Raw genomic sequence first — 12,369 nt, 5'->3', positions numbered from 1 at the left:
TTGGGGGGCAGTAAATAAAAGTCTTTTATGTTGACAATGATAATATTATATTCTACAATCTATTTGCATTTCTCTATTCTGTGGATTTTATTGCTTGGTATAAATCCCCAGGCTGAGGCACATTAAGCTTCACTGAGGGAGAAACAGTGCATTTTATCAAAGGGCTGGACAGCTACGCGCACAAGATGTCACCTGCAGGGACTGGTTTTTGCCCAGATGTGCAGGGAATATGTATGGGGGAAAGAAATGTCCGTGCGTGTGCAGGTTTTGGCAGGTGTGCATGAAGCCTGGAAGGATTTTCTTTGGATTCACAATCAAAATGGATTTCCAGGAGGGACCATGCCCTCTTTTATGTGCTGCATATGGCCCCATCCTGCCAGGCAGGTCCTCAAGAAAGCGATCGGCACCTGCTTCAGCTCTGGCCGGAGCTCGTCGGCCCACGTGGTGGGCGGAAAACTGAAAGGAGGACAGAGAAGCATCTTAGAGACTCGAGGAGGAGTTGAGTCTCTCACCACCTTCCTGCAGGTCTTCTGAACACTTCTGAGCACAGGAACCTCTTCTCTCAACAGGCAAGTCAGTAGTTATTGAGATAAAACCACAACCCAGGCTTGAGCCAGGGTTAATATCAACCATCCGCTGTCCACAGAGCACTGACTGTGGGCCATGCATTGTGCTAAGCACTCTCATTTAATCCTTACAACAATCCCTGTGAGGTAGGTGCTACTACTACCCCATTGTACAGATGGGGACACTGAGGCCTAAAGTTCCACAGCTGGTAACTTGCAGACTAGAAATTCCTCCCCTGGGCCATCTGGCTCCAGCTGTAGCTATTCATGGCAGGAGAAAAATACGCTAAGTGTGTCTTAAGAAACCATCAGTGGTGGTCACACAACCACTCCAAATATGAAGAAAAAAATGAAATAGCAGTGGTAATGGGATAATAATATTATCCCATTATATTGTGGGATTGTGTTGTCTTGTTGTCTGGCATAAGTTAATTTCCATAATGTTTTTCTATTTCAGTCAAAGCGGTCTTCTTTTTTTTTTCTCTTCTAGTGACATTTCCCAGGTGTAGGAAGTGGGAATAAGTCAGGCAGCTACATTTGAGAGTCTTTGTCTCTATTAAAGAGTTTGATTGTAACTTTACCCCAAATCCCTTGGAAAAGACCAGACAGTCCCTGCTCCAGCTCCACTTGGAAGAACATCGCAAATGTGGTGGTTTCTGGGCCACTGGTTAGGTTAAGCAAATGGGTTTCCAGACATTCAACCTTTAATGGGAAAGTTCTGTGGCTTGGATCAGTAAAGCCATAAAGTGTTCATTTAATTATGTTTCAAGCCCATTTATCTGTTTTTGAGTCTAAGGAAGATGTATTCCATCAGAAAGGGTAGATACGAGGGATGAGTAAATGATTTTTCTCTTTTTTCCCCTGACTCATTTGAACAGCTGCTTCCAAATTGAACCTTTAAGTATGGCATTTGTGAGTGAAATTGCCCCCTTTTATTTGCAAGGTAATTGAATCTCATTTTTCACTTTCCATTTCCTTCTAGAAGAATCAAAATGTTTTTAGAACTTGGCTTCTCCGTGGGCGATTTTATAAGGTGGGAACTTCAGCATCATACAAGAGACTGGTGTGCTGATGGCATTCAGGACAATTCAAGACAAGGGCAGTCAGGCCTGTTCTCTGCAGCTGAACCAACCCCACCAATCCCTGAGAGCATATTGATTTCACTGTGTTTGCACTTGAAACACCAAAGGAATGTCCACACTTTGTCCTTGGGCCAGGGCTGAGGGATAGGAGAGGTAGACCTTTGTCACCCTTGAAGAAGCTGAGGGGCACTATCACTCAGAGGCAAAGCCTGGAACCGTGAGCTAAATTGGCTTAGATTGGGGGCGCCTGGGTGGCGCAGTCGGTTAAGCGTCCGACTTCAGCCAGGTCACGATCTCGCGGTCCGTGAGTTCGAGCCCCGCGTCAGGCTCTGGGCTGATGGCTCGGAGCCTGGAGCCTGTTTCCGATTCTGTGTCTCCCTCTCTCTCTGCCCCTCCCCCGTTCATGCTCTGTCTCTCTCTGTCCCAAAAATAAATAAAAAAACGTTGAAAAAAAAAAAATTAAATTGGCTTAGATTGGTGTCTCCGAAAGTGCTGGACAAATGAGAGCTGATTTTAGGTGGCAGATGGATGGGACTTTAAATGATCTTGAATCCCATAGTAACATAAGATTATGTTTCCAACTGTCTTTCAATTCTTCTGATTACATAAAGGGCAAAGTCTCCGTTTGATGCTCTGTCTTTAACATTTTTCTCATCTTTTTTTTTTTAAATAAAAAAAAAGACCAGGCCTGAGTCTTGGGCCTTTAGAAGGTAACGGTTTACGGTTTCCATTTAATAACACTGTTTCATTTTTTATTGTTTTGTTCTTATGATAACTTTTGATTGATGGCATTTTAAAGGTCGGATATAAAGTTTTATTTTAAGACAAATGGGTTAAGATTTTTTTTTACTTTTTGTTAAAGTTTATTTATTGATTTTGAAAGAGAGAGAGAGTGAGAACTAGCAGGGGAGAGCAGAGAGAGGAAGAGAGAGAATCCCAGGCAAGTTCCTCACTGGCAGCATAGATCCTGATGCAGGACTCTAACTCATGAACCGTGAGACCATGACCTGAGCCTAAACCAAGAATCAGATGCTTAACTGACTGAGCCACTGAGGCGCCCCAAGATTTTTTTTTTACTATTAGTAAATGATGTTTGTGGTTGTGTCAAAACTCACCTGCATGGCATCTGAGCGCTACAGCCTGGGATGCACTGGTTTCAGTGGACCAGCAGGAAACTGGAGGAAGATTGGTTTCTCCCAAACTCACAGATGTGATTTCCAGTCATTCCTCTGCCCTCACCAACTGGGTGCTTAGCTCGCTTGAGCTTCAGTTTTCTCATCTGTAAAGTGGGTGTTACGTGCAGCTGTAGGAAAGCGGGCTTCTTCTGTTTCCTAAGACCCAGACGCTGACCTCTTGGTGGAGCCTCAGGAAGTCAGGTTCTCTTCCTTCGAGGTTAGTTGTGTCCTGTTTCCTTCATGCAGAGGCTCTGAGTTTGCCGCTGGGTGGGAGAAAAAGTGAGTCGCAGTTCATCACCCCTGCAGCCTGGAGGAGAAGTGTGCTCCTGAGGCCAGAGAATCAAGCAAACCCATCTGGCCAAGATGGCTCAGCAGCATGAAGGCCGAAGTTTTGTGCACAGGCAGGCTTTCCCTTCTCAGGCAACAAATCTTTGGCAATCGGAGGCAGGCTCTGGATTAAGCTTAATTAAAATTCAGTCTTAATTAGGGCCATTACTTAAAATCAACTCTATGTAATGAAGCTGTGTAATCATAATTAAGCCCAGAAATGGAATTAGGAAGCACAGAATGTTAAAGCCAAACACAGATGGGCCCAGGGCCTATAAGGACAGAGACAGGACTTCTGGATTCAACAGAATTTCAAATAGCTAAGGACCAATGATTGCATTGATGCGAACCTTGATGGCCGTCAGGACAATGAACTAATCAGAAAGAGGATTCGGGATACATGGGACCCCAAGATGCAAAGCTTGTGTGACATTACAGGCAAGAGGATGGGGCAGCATCAGGCAGAGGGGACCAATGTAGGTTGAGGAGAAACAGGGGCACTTAGCAACATTTTACATTGACAACTTCCTCTGTATCCAGCACCGTTCTGTTGTGTGTGTGTGTTTTTAAATGTATGAGCTAATTTTATTTTGACAATCACTCTGTGAATGGGTATTATTATTTCCTCCAACTTACAGATAAGGAGTCTGAGGCTCAGAGAGGTTAAGTAACTTGCCAAGGTCACGCCACAAGTAAGTGGCAAATACTAAAGGCTGCACAAATGGTACTTATTATTATAAAGGTACTATCTGTCTGTTTAACTCTGTTGGTCAGAGTTAGTAAAACCTACAAACAACACATGTGCAGAAGCTATACCTAAGTCCCAAGTGAGGTCACTTACCCATGATTGTCCCCAGACCCAAAGCCTATGCCTCTATTTTATTTTTTTTAAGTTTATTCATTATTTTTAAGTTTATTTATTTGAGAGAGTGAGAGAGAGAGAGGCAGAGAGAGGGAGAGAGAGAATTCCAATGTCCATGCTGATAGTACAGAGTCCAATGCAGGGCTTGATCCCATGAATTGTGAGATCATGGCCTGAGACGAAATCAAGAGTTGGATGCTTAACTGACCGAGCCACCCATGTGCCCCAAGCCTATGCCTCTAACACTGTCAGGATAGGTCAGGCATTTAGGTTCAGAGAGGAAGGTACTATCAGGTACTAATTCCAGAACTGCAGAGCTGGAGGGGGAAGAGAAAGGAAGAGAGAGTTCCATCTGATACTTGTTTTTTTGGCTTAGCATTTTAGTTTTCCTTGCTCAGGAGACCCTGGGAATTATACTCAGGAGTGGAAAGGGGATATTTGAGCACCGGTAGCTTCCCCCCGCTCCCTGAGCTCCCTATTGTTCAGAGCATGGCTCATGTCTCATACCTCTTATGCCATCATCTATCTGTCTATCTATCTATCTACCAACTCTTACACCATGTGTGTGTGTGTGTGTATGCACACAAATACCATGCTGTCCCAGAAATACTGTCCAGTCTAGGGTGCCTTCTCAGACTCTTGTTTTTGCTCTCAATCAAGTCAGACCAGCAAGAAGGACTTCTCCATGCCCAGATTTAGAGCCAGACATGCCATTGGTGCTGGAAATGTCCTGTGGTTCATGTTTCCCAAACAGCCTCAGGCCCACCCAGAGAATCCTCTCAGTGTCACTCACTCCACAGTGCTCACCTCCAGTGATGGGGACATCACTACTTACTGAGTTAAATCCTTCAGTTTTGGAAGATAGTGTAGAAGGGACATTTGGCTTAGGCCTAGGCCTAATGATCATGAAGGCCTTCCAATTCCAGACTTTTGATATCATCTCTAAATGAGTGATACACACAATCCGTATGTGGAAATATTCGTTTGTTAAATGCAAATGTTTCAGTCATATCACATTTTATTTTTTATTTTTTGCAAAGATGTGTTAGCCTTCCCCATTTTTTATATACCAGGAACCTGAATTGTAAAAGAAGACACATCATGGCCTGGTCCGCTATCTACATCTAGGAGGCCCCAGGAATTATCAAAGACCTTTCCATTGCAGTGTTTCCACTCTGTGTGGAGGGTTAGGGAACATTGCCTTGGTGAGTGCCTCTTGCTTATGCCCTGAGTGTCCTTAGCATGGAAGCATGGGAACTAGAGGGAGGTCTTGCTCTAATTAAAAGGGGTTTAAGTTTGCTGCCCAGGACCAACATTACATAGCCAAGAGCACTGCTGTTTTGAGGAGGAGGGCAAATGGTGGGGGGAAGAGAGGCAGTGGCCAAGTCAGGTTTCTCAGGATCCTAGAGACCCTGCTTGGTAAGGAATGGAGCAAATTCCTTGTGCACATGCCAGGCCGCCGAACCACACAGTTCCAGGGGCACCCTATGCGTGGTGTTCTATGCAAATGTCTCCCAATGGGGTTGTGCCACATGGAGGCCCTGATGCAAACCCCAATCCCAAAGGGCACTCCCAAAGTAAGCTGGTGCTACATGAGGGGGCTGAACCCCAGATTGCAAGGTATTCACAGACACTGGCTCATGAGGAGGCCACCGTCCCTCTCCCACCCATGACCTCTTTGTCCTTTATCCTGAGAGCATCTGCCTCTATTTACACTAAATAGCTCCAATGGCTTTTGCTGGTTCCTGTATTTTGGGCAAGCTGAGCTGGAGGCCCCTGCAGCCGGTCTGAGCAGGTAGCTGTGCTGGTGATGGTCACGCGGAAGGTCCTGCTCTTCCAACAAAGTTTAGCAAACACCTTATCTCCCAGAAAACAGATGAGGTAATGTTTATGAAAGATCACTCTGTCCCTTTCCACTGGGCTGAGGGGTGCCAGTGTGACCAACTTGTGCCAGAAGGTGGACTCTCCTCAGCCACCTTGCTCCCCCATTCTCCTCTCCTGCTCCCTCATTTGGGTAGGAAACCTCACTGATGTCCTTTCTCACCGCAGATGGTGGGAGAACAGGACTCTCCATTCCGGACAGTCCATTCAGGACTCACCTTGGCCTTTGTGTCTCCACTTTTCAAGGCACATTCACAGCTCCCTTATATGAGGAAACTGAGGCAGAGAGAAGTAAAGCATCTTGGCCAAAGTTACAGGCAGGGTAGTGGCTGGACTGGGGACCCAGGGTCCTACTTCTGAACTGCTTTATTTGTGATCACCATTCATTTAAAGATTCCTTATTTTTGAGATGGCTGGCTGACTGGATGGGTGGGAGCTAGCCATAGATACAGATCAAAGAAAGATAGCTCACAGGCAAGTAACAGGTGGCAAGATAGAGATGATTGTGTAAGTGTAGATGGTTCCTGAAGGATACATAAAAACATTGTGGACAATAGTTGCTCCTGGGAAGGCAATGGGGAATCTGGGTGAGAGAGACTGCTTTTTATTCTTCTTTACCTTTGCTTCCTCTGAACTGTTGAAGTATTTTTCTTGCACACATATTAGTTTTTTTAAATGTTTGTTTATTTATTTTTGAAAGAGAGGGAAGGAGAGAGAGAGAGAGAGACAGCAGGGGAGGGGCAGAGAGAGAGGGAGACAGAGAATCGCAAGTAGGCTCCACACTGTCAGCACAGAGCCTGAGGCAGGGCTCAATCTCATGAACCGTGAGATCATTACCTGAGCCAAAACCAAGAGTCAGATGCTTAGCTGACTGAGCCACCCAGGCACTCCTGTACACATACTAGTTTTAAAAAATTCCCTTTTCTACTTTTATTTGTGGTATGATTTTCATGTGTTTGTCCACAGGAGAGATTGGAAGCCCACACTCTAGGAAAGTCACACAGCGGTGGAAGGTGGGTGACATTCAGTCTTTGGCATCTGAGAACCCATGTGGCTGCCCCGGTTACCTCTATCCCTGCCTCCGTTCCTGGAGGGCCTGTTTGCAGAGCAACAGCAGAGATGTTTATTTCACCGGTGCTTGCAAATAGGACTGATTGGGAGCCACCTATATCCCCACAACTTAGAACTCGTTAATGATCTTCAGTTCAGCTGCATAATGGAATACCATGCAGTCACTAAGAATAAATCAGAAATCCTATAATTTCTGCACTCGGTGTTAGATTCCACAGCGGAACAAACACCTCTTGCCTTATGCAGTCTGGTTTCATGGATTGCACAGGCTCCTTGGTTGATCTGGATGTCAACCTGGGCTGGGGGCTGCTGTTCAGCGTTTAGGGTTCCTCTGAAAGGGAATGCAGAGAAGTCAAGTCAAAATGTGTCAAAGATGTTACCAACAATCATGTCTTGGTTGTGATACTTTGAGTAACTTATATTATTTTTCAGTTTTTCCTTCTATTTCCAATATGCAAATATACTTCCTAATTAAAAAAAATAAACATTTATAAAGAATCTTGTAGATAAAGAACAATAACAGAAATCACTGCACAGGAGGACTGGAAGGAAATAAGACAAAATGCTGCCTTTAGATGGTAAGATCATAGATGATTTTTTTCTCCTTATCTTTATATTTTTTTGAATCTTCCGCATTTGATATGTTTACTTGCATAATTGGGCATTCATATTTAAGATGACTTTTTTTTTTAATGGGTGGAGAGGGGAAGATAGATGATGCTATTGAAAAGCCAGAGCTTCAGACTCTCCAACGCCTGTTCATGTTAACTGGTTGCTATTTCATGGGCCCCTAAAATGTACAAGTCACTGGGCTGGGGGATACAGAGGTGAAGGAGATGTGAATCAGTTAATCAAGAAAGTCACAGTTCATTTGAGGAGATAAAACCCTTTATGATACAAGGTGCAGGGTCTCATCCCAGAGCATAGGCTATCAGAGTAATTATCATAATGCTAGGGAGAAACTTCTCTGTGTGTCTTAACCGTGTCAGTTTGGAGCCTCAGTGTCCTCTCCTGTGAATGTAGCCTACCCCACAGGATGACTGTGGAGGTCACATGGAGCTGCATGTCCGGGGCTCAGCAAGGTGCTTTGCAAACAGTTCATCTTCAGCACGAATCACCATTGTCACCATGGCTCTGGGCACCACACCTGCTATTTAGAAGTCAGGTTTACACAGATGTGACATACCTGGGGTCTGAACCCACCTTTATCTGATCTCAAAGTTAATGCTCTTGCCCCAACCAGCCACTGTATTTTTACTCTAAGTTTGACCTAAATTTCTTCACCCTTCAGTCTGGCCAGGAAGAAGATCTACATGTTCATGAAAACATCACAGGAGAAATAAATGTGAAAGAACATCAGGGGAAGACAGACTCATGTCTTGGAGTAAGGTCTTGCAACTTTGTCATTTTGTAGTTTGTGTCTCTTGGTGGAGGAGATTCCATCCACAGCCAGTGGTGGTGACCCCACACTGCTGGGCCATTCCTGGTTCCCTTGCTGTGAGTGTGATACAGGGTGTTGGTCCGCTCTGGGTGAAGGGAAGAGGGTCATGAATGGAGAGCAAGGGGAGGCAGAAGGGTGGGCCAGTGGGATCCGGGAGAGCCCCAAGGATCTGGGTAACCAAAGCCAAGAGGAGCACACCAACTGCCCATGGGCTAAGGTCGGAAGTCTGGGGAAGCTGAGACAAAAAAAAATGGGGGTTCAGCAAGGGGCACACGGATACTCAAAGCAGAGGGGAAATTCTACTTATGGACCTTCATGGCATTCCAAAATGAGTTAACCCCTGGGAGAGGCTAAATATTGATAGTTTTTCTCCCTGTCCCTCTGGCCAACTGTCTTTTTTAGGGGTCCCCGTTAGCCCCATTATAGCTCAACCCACCTCATTCCATTCTGTTCACCCCACTCTGTGCCAAGCGCTGCTTGGCGACACCAGAGGACTGTGTGTTGGGATAAGGAAGAAACAAGGTAAACGTATTACATGACTAGTGCTGTCCTTCGGGCAGGGGCAACATGGTAGCTGATGGGCTGAGGCAGGCAGGAAAGGCTTCCAGAGGAGCAGGTACTGAGCTGGGTCCTCAAGGACACTGTGAGCAGCCTCCCAGCACATCTGAGAGAGGAGGGCGGTTTCTGGAAAATACGTAAGAGTGACGGATGCCCCTGCCATGTGCCTGGTGGATGTCAGCTTCTGAATTGCAGGTGTGTTCAGAGGAGATCTGGGGCCATGAGGCTACCACACAGGTGGAGTGGCCTCCAAAGGGCATTGACTGACCTGCTGAGGGATCTGTAATGAGGGGGAGAGACAGGTCTGATTTGAACTTGGCAGTGGGTGTCCATGTGAGACAATATGGAGAGGTACCTCTGTTATCCTTGGTATCGTGTCTTCATTTGGGGGAGAAGAAATTCTAAATTTATCATTTAATCAGATGACTTTAGAAAAGTAGCTATCTAGGTGCTGAGAAAATTGGTTCATTTATTCAAACTTCATTTATTCATTCAAAACAATTCTTGTACCTCAGTTTATATTTCCTACTGCTTAAATTTCTGTGGTGTCTACACAGATTGTTAAGGCATTGTTCTAATCTCAAGAACCTTAAAAACAGAAGGAGGGGAAGGTGAGGACTAACACCATGGTGTTAACCCATAAACTGAGCTGGTCACATCACCACCTCACCACTACTTAAAATGTCCCAGTGGGTTTCTATTTCTCTCAGGAAAAGTACAAACTTTTATCCAGGCCAAAACATCCCTCTATGGCCTCACCTCCTGAGACCCATCTCCTAGCACCTCCCTTCTTTTCCCTCCATGCCAGCCTCATTGTCCTTCTTTATGTGGTCCTTACCAGGCTGTCTTCAACCACAGGCCTTTGACACATGTTGTTCCCTCTATCACTGTCATCTCCCTGGGTTCATGTGCACTCATCCTTCTAAGTGCACATCAATGCTGCTTCCTCGGGGTAGGCTTTCCTGGTCTATTTAAATTGACTCCGTCCTTAGAACACAACTCATACTCCATATAACATCCTTCATAAGTCTTATCCCAGTCACAAGAATTTTTCATTTATGTACATGATAACTTTATTAATATCTGTATTCACCAGACTGTAACCTCCATGAGAACAAGGGCTGTGCCTTTCCAAAAAATCAACTTTACTGAGGCATAATTTTTGTACAACAAACACACCCACTTCACACGCACATTTCAATGAGTGTTGACAAATTTACACAAAAATGGATTCACTGTGTAACCACCAACACGGTCAAGATGTGGAACATTTCCATCGCCTCAAAAAGCTCCTCGGTGCCTCATCCCAGTCAACTCTCTGCTTTGCTTCCTGTCTCTATAGATTAGCTTTTTCTAGAGTTTCATATAAATGGAACCATGCAATAAGCATTGTTGTGTCTGGCTTCTTCCATTCAACATAATGTTTTTGAGAGTCATCCTTGTTGTTGTATCAGTGGTTCATTGCTTTTTGTTGCTGAATACTCTTCTCCAGTTGGTTCATGGAAATTACCTGTGTCTCTTCAGGTAAGCCTTTAGCTCCTTAAGGACAGAGGCCACATTCTTTGACACCTCTGATACTTGGTGTGGGCCTAGGCACATAGGAGACCTTTGGGAGTAGCAGAGTCCATCTTCCCTGACCCAGGGCATGGGAGTGGCCACTCTGTACCCACATTCAACAGTCACCCTGATACTCACAGTCTTCCCCTCCATGCCCACAGGCTGACCTTCTTGGCCCAGGGCTCCCAAGCACATTTACCTCCTTCAGAATCAGTCTGATGCCTCCCACAGCAATGCAGAGAAGTCCTGGACCAGCCACAGCAGTTAGGGGGCAAAGCTGGGAGATCACAGGCAGATCAGATCCCTCTGACACTGGGCACGTTGATTTCCTTAACTGCCAAACAGAGACACTGCTGTCTACCTCACAGGGCCACTAAGTGGGCACATGTGTGTGAAAGTGCCACTTGAAGTAGAAAACAAAATACTACACAGTAAGAGTGAATTTAATCATTTAATGGAATTAACAATGGCCTGTGTTACCTGGGACCCCTTTTCCCTCTCAGTACCTTCAATTTCTTTACCCATCAGATGAAAAGTTGAGCTAGAGTTCCCTAAGATGCCTTCTGTCTTGAACCTTCTTGGATTCTAAGGTGCTGGAATATGAGAGAAAGGGCCTGATGATCCAGAATTAGAAAAAAATTTGTGTGATTTTTTTAGAGAACAACTGACTTCTCTGAAAGTTCTCTTCCCGAGTAAAGGATTCAGCTCTAGTTGTGAGAACAAACCAATGTTTTTGCATTAATAGCCTTAAATCTGCCACTCTTTCCAAGCCTGTCATGGAAAGTACTAGAGCTCCTTTCTTCCCATGTGCTGGCTGGTGCTATGTGGCACGTCTTTTGCTGGACTAGATCTTTGATGGGTCCTCATTACTGGAAGAGCAGGAACAGCCTCCCCTTTTGCAAAAGCCAATAGTTCAGTTCAAATGACTCTTTGTGGGCCCTGTCACTCAACAAAGGATTCCTGAGGGCCCATGTGTGTTAGGGCCTTTATAAGTGTTGTCTCTCTCTGCCTGTGCTGGAAGTCTTAGACCACAATTTAAGATGGAGAAATGGCTCAGTGAGGTGTGTAACTGATCACATTGGAGCTAAATCACCAGGTCCTCCTTTCTGCTCTAATAGGCCCTGCACTAGGCCCAGGGGATTCCAAAATAGTTCAGTCACACTTGAATTCTTGGAGGCCAGGAAGCGAAAGCAATAGTTTAATATTTATTGAAGAGAAACCCAAGGCTGTCAAGGTTGTCACTAATTCACCATCTCGTTCAACTCCCTCATTTTACTGATGAGCTGACAGGGGTCCAGAGAAGTGGTCTGACTTGCCTGGAGTGACACAGCCAGCTGGCTGCCAGCAGGAGCTGTTACCCAGGCCTCCTGACTCCCAGATTGGGGCTTTCATGGCCAGAGCATGCCCTGGGGCAGAACGGGGACTGTGGCCAGAAACAAGGAAGTGTGGAATTAGGAACAAGGCTATATTTCCAAATCACTGTGTCCAGCATGCCGGCTGGGAGCGAAGAAGAAGAATGGCGTTCTGGGAACCAGTCAGCAGAGACCATTTCGTAACTGCCCTTAAAATAGTACAATGCTGTGTCCTTTTCCTGTGACCTCTGGCAGACTGCAGGACAAATCTCAGAACAACCATTTTGTGAGACTGCATTTCCTTGCTCCCACCCCCCCCCCCCCCGCCCCCAAGACCCTCTCGTCAATGTAAAGACCCAAGGACCTCAGAGTAGCAATTCCCATTTTGCAATCGGTACCAACTCCGTTTGCTATTTGGTCCCAAACCCCCTCTGTTTTGAAAAATCTTGGCTAACTATTAGGTTGTGTTTATTAATCAGTCCCCAGTTATTTCCCCC

General features: G+C 45.4%; 1 long non-coding RNA gene across 1 annotated transcript; it reads left to right on the top strand.

Moving 5' to 3' along the window:
- The first annotated feature begins 4,807 nt into the window (after positions 1–4,807).
- LOC131507918 (uncharacterized) lies at positions 4,808–12,152 on the top strand. The gene is made up of 2 exons (XR_009259821.1): positions 4,808–7,542; positions 8,256–12,152. It is a non-coding gene; the product is annotated as an uncharacterized LOC131507918 (long non-coding RNA).
- Positions 12,153–12,369: the final 217 nt, after the last annotated feature.

Source organism: Neofelis nebulosa, chromosome 1 (genome assembly GCF_028018385.1).
Source record: "Neofelis nebulosa isolate mNeoNeb1 chromosome 1, mNeoNeb1.pri, whole genome shotgun sequence".
In the NCBI taxonomy this organism is placed as follows: Eukaryota; Metazoa; Chordata; class Mammalia; order Carnivora; family Felidae; genus Neofelis; species Neofelis nebulosa.
The sequence above is the reverse complement of the archived record's forward strand: the minus strand, read 5'-3'. Positions and strand labels throughout refer to the sequence as shown.